Source organism: Cervus elaphus, chromosome 19 (assembly GCF_910594005.1).
Source record: "Cervus elaphus chromosome 19, mCerEla1.1, whole genome shotgun sequence".
In the NCBI taxonomy this organism is placed as follows: Eukaryota; Metazoa; Chordata; class Mammalia; order Artiodactyla; family Cervidae; genus Cervus; species Cervus elaphus.
In genome coordinates this window covers 34,883,651-34,889,754 of record NC_057833.1, presented here as the reverse complement: position 1 = coordinate 34,889,754, position 6,104 = coordinate 34,883,651, and the positions used below count along the sequence as shown (strand labels likewise).

Below are 6,104 nucleotides of genomic sequence, written 5' to 3'. Positions count from 1 at the left end.
TTGGCCATCATTGCTATCATTGTTTCTTTATTATGTAGCATGTGTTTTCTCTCTCATTTTCAAGATTTTACTCTTAGTTTTCAGTTGTATGACTACAATGTATCTAACTGTGATTTTCTTTATATTTTTCTTGCTTGAAGTTTATTGAAATATTTGGATCTGTAAGTTTATGTTTTCCAGTAAATTTGGGAAAATTTTGTTGCTCTTTTCTTTTTCCTTTCGTTCCCCCTCCATTCTGTCTACTCCACAGATAACTGAACAGCTGCTCACATTTTCCTTTTTCCCCCCTTCTTTTCTGATTGGGTAATTCTATTAATCTATCTTCAAGATTTTAGAGACTAGCTTCTTTTTCCTTCACTAGTTCATGTGGTGAATTTAATGTAAAATATTGTACTTCACCATTTTAGAATTTCCACTTGGTTCCCCTTTTTTCCTTAATAGACTTACTTTTTAAAACTTTTTATTTTGCATTGGAGTTTACCCAATTAACAGTGTTGTGATAGTTTCAGGTGAATAGTGAAGGGACTCAGTCATAAATATACACATATCCATTCTCTTCCAAACTCCTGTCCCATTCAGACTGCTAAATAACATTGAATACAGTTCCATGTGCTATACAGTAGGTCCTTGTTGGTTATCCATTTTAAATATAACTCCATTTGGTTCATTTTTACAGTTTCAAATCTTTGAGATTCTTCTCCATTTGTTCATTTATTTTGATGAATCATTTTTTCAAAAAAAAATTTATTTACTTATTTTTGGCTGTGCTGGATCTTCATTACTTTTCTCTAGTTGCAGTGTTCAGGCTTCTCATTGTGATGGCTTCTTTTGTTGTGGAACATGGGTTCTAAAGCATGTGGGCTTCAGTAGTTGTGGCATACAGGCTCAGTAGTTGTGGCTCCCAGACTCTAGAGCAGAGGCTCAGAAACTGTGGCTCATGGGCTTAATTGCTCTGTGGCATGCAGGATTTTCCAGGGCCAGGGATCAAACTCAAGTCTCCTGCTTTGGCAGGTGGATTCCTATCCACTGAGCCACCAAGGAAGCCCTTGATGAATCATTTTTAAAAGTTCTTGAACATATTTTTAATAGCTGCTTTAAGTTTTTTCCTGCTAATTTCAGTGCCTAGATCAAACCAGAGTTAATTTCTGTTGACTACTTTTTGACTATGGGACACACTTTTCTGTTTCTTTTCATGCTTAGTGATTTTTAGTGATTTTAGTGATTTTAGTCATAGTGACTCTATGCTGGACATTGTGGCTAATACATTGTAAAGATTCTGAATTCTGCTACCAACTTCTGAAACGTGCTGATTTTTGTTCTAGCAGTCTATAACTCAAACTCCACAATCTGTATCCACTGTGATATGCTCCAGTTACATTTTCTGCTTAGTTCTTTTAGCCTTTCAACTGTCACCTCTCAGGGTCCTGGTCAGACATTTAAATTTTGTCCTTGTAGTTTCCTTCATTTATGTGCAGTTCAGGGTTAGCCAAAGATTTGGACAGAATTTACATGCAGATTTTCTTTTACATACATTTCTATGATTCTCCATTTTCAGAGATTTGTCCCCTCACTTCCTCACTTTTTAGCTGCTTTGGCAGCCCTAAACTCCATTCTCTGACTTCTTAAGTCAGGAGGAATGCAGCTTCCTGCTTAGAAAGTTGTGATGTGCTGTATACAACAGAAAGTGACCATATGTGAAAAGCTGTACAAATGCAAATGTTGCCTAGTAGAGTTCCCCTTTATTGAGTCAACTCCTTTCCACTATGCCTGCCTTTCTTCATTCTTCAATGCATTAAATGAATTAAATAATATTTTATCTCGATTTTAAAATTGTTATATGTGGGAGGGTTAGTTTGATACAAACTATTCTGTTATTACTAAAAACAGAAGCCAGACATTAATTTTTTCTATGTCATGGTTATAATATTTTCATTTTATTCTGTAGCCAAATTTCCCCAATGAAAGTGAGAAATAGATTTAAGGGACTAGATCTGATAGGCAGAGTGCCTGTTGAACTATGGATTGGAGGTTCGTGACATTGTATGGGAGACAGGAATCAAGACCATCCCCAAGAAAAAGAAATACAAAAAAGCACAATGGCTGTCTGAGGAGACCTTACAAATAGCTGTGAAAAGAAGAGAAGTGAAAAGCAAAGGAGAAAAGGAAAGATATACCCATTTGAATGCAGAGTTCCAAAGAATAGCAAGGAGAGATAAGAAAGCCTTTCTCAGCGATCAATGCAAAGAAATAGAGGAAAAGAATAGAATAGGAAAGACTAGAGATCTCTTCAAGAAAACTAGAGATACTAAGGGAACATGTCATGCAAAAATGGGCTCAATAAAGGACAGAAATGGTATGGACCTAGCAGAAGCAGAAGATATTAAGACGAGGTGGCAACAATACACAGAAGAACTGTACAAAAAAGATCTTTACAACCCAGATAATCATGATGGTGTGATCACTCACTCACCTAGAGCCAGACAACCTGGAGTGTGAAGTCAAGTGGGCCTTAGGAAGCATCACTACAAACAAAGCTAGTGTAGGTAATGGAATTCCAGTTGAGCTATTTCAAATCCTGAAAGATGATGCTGTGAAAGTGCTGCACTCAATATGCCAGCAAATTTGGAAAACTCAGCAGTGGCCACAGGACTGGAAAAGGTCAGTTTTCAATCCAATCTCGAAGAAAGGCGATGCCAAAGAATGCTCAAGCTACCACACAATTGCACTCATCTCACACACTAGTAAAGTAATGCTCAAAATTCTCCAAGCCAGGCTTCAGCAATACATGAACCATGAACTTCCAGATGTTCAAACTGGATTTAGAAAAGGCAGAGGAACCAGAGATCAAATTGCCAACATCCTTTGGATCATCGAAAAAGCAAGAGAGTTCCAGAAAAACATCTATTTCTGCTTTATTGACTATACCAAAGCCTTTGACTGTGTGGATCACAATAAACTGTGGAAAATTCTTCAAGAGATGGGCATACCAGACCACCTGACCTGCCTCCTGAGAGATCTGTATGCAGGTCAGGAAGCAACAGTTAGAACTGGACATGGAACAACAGACTGGTTCCAAATAGGAAAAGGAGTATGTCAAGGCTGTATATTGTCACCCTGCTTATTTAACTTATATGCAGAGTGCATCATGAGAAATGCTGGGCTGGATGAATCATAAGCTGGAATCAAGATTGCCAGGAGAAATATCAATAACCTCAGATATGCAGATGACACCACCCTTATGGCAGAAAGTGAAGAAGAACTAAAGAGTCTCTTGATGAAAGTGAAATAGGAGAGTGAAAAAGTTGGCTTAAAGCTCAACATTGAGAAAACTAAAATCATGGCATCCGGTCCCATCACTTCATGGCAAATAGATTGGGGAAACAGTGGAAACAGTGGTTGACTTTACTTTTTTGGGATCCAAAATCACTGTAGATGGTGATTGCAGCTATGAAATTAAAAGACACTTACTCCTTGGAAGGAAAGTTATGACCAACCTATACAGCATATTAAAAAGCAAAGACATGTGCTCGCTTCGGCAGCACATATACTAAAATTGGAACGATACAGAGAAGATTAGCATGGCCCCTGCGCAAGGATGACATGCAAATTCGTGAAGCGTTCCATATTTTTACAAACCTATGGACACCTTATCTTTGACAAAGGAGGCAAGGATATACAATGGAAAAAAGACAACCTCTTTAACAAGTGGTGCTGGGAAAACTGGTCAACCACTTGTAAAAGAATGAAACTAGAACACTTTCTAACACCATACACAAAAATAAACTCAAAATGGATTAAAGATCTAAATGTAAGACCAGAAACTATAAAACTCCTAGAGGAGAACATAGGCAAAACACTCTGTGACATAAATCACAGCAAGATCCTCTATGACCCACCTCCCAGAATATTGGAAATAAAAGCAAAACTAAACAAATGGGACCTAATGAAACTTAAAAGCTTTTGCACTACAAAGGAAACTATAAGTAAGGTGAAAAGACAGCCCTCAGATTGGGAGAAAATAATAGCAAATGAAGAAACAGACAAAGGATTAATCTCAAAAATATACAAGCAACTCCTGCAGCTCAATTCCAGAAAAATAAATCACCCAATCAAAAAATGGGCCAAAGAATTAAACAGACATTTCTCCAAAGAAGACATACAGATGGCTAACAAACACATGAAAAGATGCTCAACATCACTCATTATTAGAGAAATGCAAATCAAAACCACAATGAGGTACCATTACACGCCAGTCAGGATGGCTGCTATCCAAAAGTCTACAAGCAATAAATGTTGAAGAGGGTGTGGAGAAAAGGGAACCCTCTTACACTGTTGGTGGGAATGCAAACTAGTACAGCCGCTATGGAAAACAGTGTGGAGATTTCTTAAAAAACTGGAAAGAGAACTGCCATATGACCCAGCAATCCCACTTCTGGGCATACACACTGAGGAAACCAGATCTGAAAGAGACACGTGCACCCCAGTGTTCATCACAGCACTGTTTATAATAGCCAGGACATGGAAACAACCTAGATGCCCATCAGCAGATGAATGGATAAGGAAGCTGTGGTACATATACACCATGGAATATTACTCAGCCGTTAAAAAGAATTCATTTGAATCAGTCCTAATGAGATGGATGAAACTGGAGCCCATTATACAGAGTGAAGTAAGCCAGAAAGATAAAGACCATTACAGCATACTAACACATATATATATGGAATTTAGAAAGATGGTAATGATAACCCTATAGGCAAAACAGAAAAAGAGACACAGAAATACAGAACAGACTTTTGAACTCTGTGGGAGAAGGTGAGGGTGGGATGTTTCAAAAGAACAGCATCTATACTATCTATGGTGAAACAGATCACCAGCCCAGGTGGGATGCATGAGACAAGTGCTTGGGCCTGGTGCACTGGGAAGACCCAGAGGAATCGGGTGGAGAGGGAGGTGGGAGGGGGGATCAGGATGGGGAATACGTGTAAATCTATGGCTGATTCATATCAATGTATGACAAAACCCACTGAAATGTTGTGAAGTAATTAGCCTCCAACTAATAAAAAAAAATAAATAGAAAAAAAATAAAAAAATAAAAAGCAAAGACATTACTTTGTCAACAAAAGTCCATCTAGTCAAGGCTATGGTTTTTCCAATAGTCACGTATGGATGTGAGAGTTGGACTATAGAGAAAGCTGAGTGCTGAAGAATTGATGCTTTTGAACTGTGGTGTTGGAGAAGACTCTTGAGAGTCCCTTGGGCTGCAAGGAGATTCAGCCAGGCCATCCTAAAGGAGGTCAGTTCTGGGTGTTCATTGGAAGGACTGATGTTGAAGCTGAAACTCCAATACTTTGGCCACCTGATGCAAAGAGCTGACTCATTTGAAAAGACCCTGATGTTGGGAAAGATTGAGGGCAGAAGGAGAAGGGGACAACAGAGGATGAGATGGCTGGATGGCATCACCAACTCAATGGACATGGGTTTGGGTGGACTGCGGGAGTTGGTGATAGACAAGGAGGCCTGGTGTGCTGTGGTTCATGGGGTCGCAAAGAATCAGAGATGACTGAGTGACTGAACTGAACTGAACTGAAATTTCCCCAGAGACATAGTCTTTTTTATATATTAAAATCTAATAAAAATTAACCATAAAAAAAAAAAAAAAAAAAAAAATTAACCATCACTCCTCTTACCTTATCTTATTTAATGATGACATCTTTATTAGGGTTTCATATGGTGCTACTTACTTTTTCTGTCTAGATGAGATAATAATTCTTTTGATATTCTTAAAGGTCACTAACAATCAGAATTGGTTCTTATATAGATGATTTTACGTCACTTTTCGTTGGTATAGGATACGCCCTTTGATGTTAAGACTTTACGTCTTTCTTCATGGTGGTACAGTTGTACCTCAGCATCTACAAGGGATTGGTTCCAGGACCTCCTGTGGTTACCCAAAACCATGGATCCTCAAGTCTCTTATATAAAATGGTGTAGTATTTGCATATAACCTATGCACACTCTCCCATATACTTTATTATTTATTTATTAGATATTTTATTTATTTATTTTATTTTAAAATTTTATTAGAGTGTAGTTGATTTAGAATG

General features: G+C 38.0%; 1 non-coding gene across 1 annotated transcript; it reads left to right on the top strand.

The window, feature by feature from the left end:
* The first annotated feature begins 3,523 nt into the window (after window positions 1-3,523).
* On the top strand, window positions 3,524-3,630 carry LOC122676313. The gene has a single exon (XR_006335572.1). It is a non-coding gene; the product is annotated as a U6 spliceosomal RNA (small nuclear RNA).
* Window positions 3,631-6,104: the final 2,474 nt, after the last annotated feature.